Source organism: Odontomachus brunneus, unplaced genomic scaffold (assembly GCF_010583005.1).
Source record: "Odontomachus brunneus isolate Ranch 3 - 2012 unplaced genomic scaffold, Obru_v1 Obru_scaffold_038, whole genome shotgun sequence".
In the NCBI taxonomy this organism is placed as follows: Eukaryota; Metazoa; Arthropoda; class Insecta; order Hymenoptera; family Formicidae; genus Odontomachus; species Odontomachus brunneus.
The window spans coordinates 49,577-49,864 of record NW_022639488.1 but is presented as its reverse complement, the minus strand read 5'-3'; positions in this window follow the sequence as shown (position 1 = coordinate 49,864).

The following is a 288-nucleotide window of genomic DNA, read 5'->3' as shown; positions in this document are numbered from 1 at the left end:
CCATACGCAGAAAAAGGACTTAGTGAGAACAGCTAAATTTCGGTGGGTAGTCAGAACTTTATCGTCACTGCTAAGAGTTAATTGCAACAGCTAAAATGCATTTGCTGCGAGATACACTTTTGTAAGCTGAAAGTAATAGCACGAATAGCTAAGAAATAGGCTGATATTATTAAGTGTCTTACACTCGGGTCTTACACGAGTTTCTTACACTTGTAAATCTCAATTAAATACGTACAAACTAATACGAAAGACGCTGTGCAAACTGAACATACTGCCCGTAGATCCAGT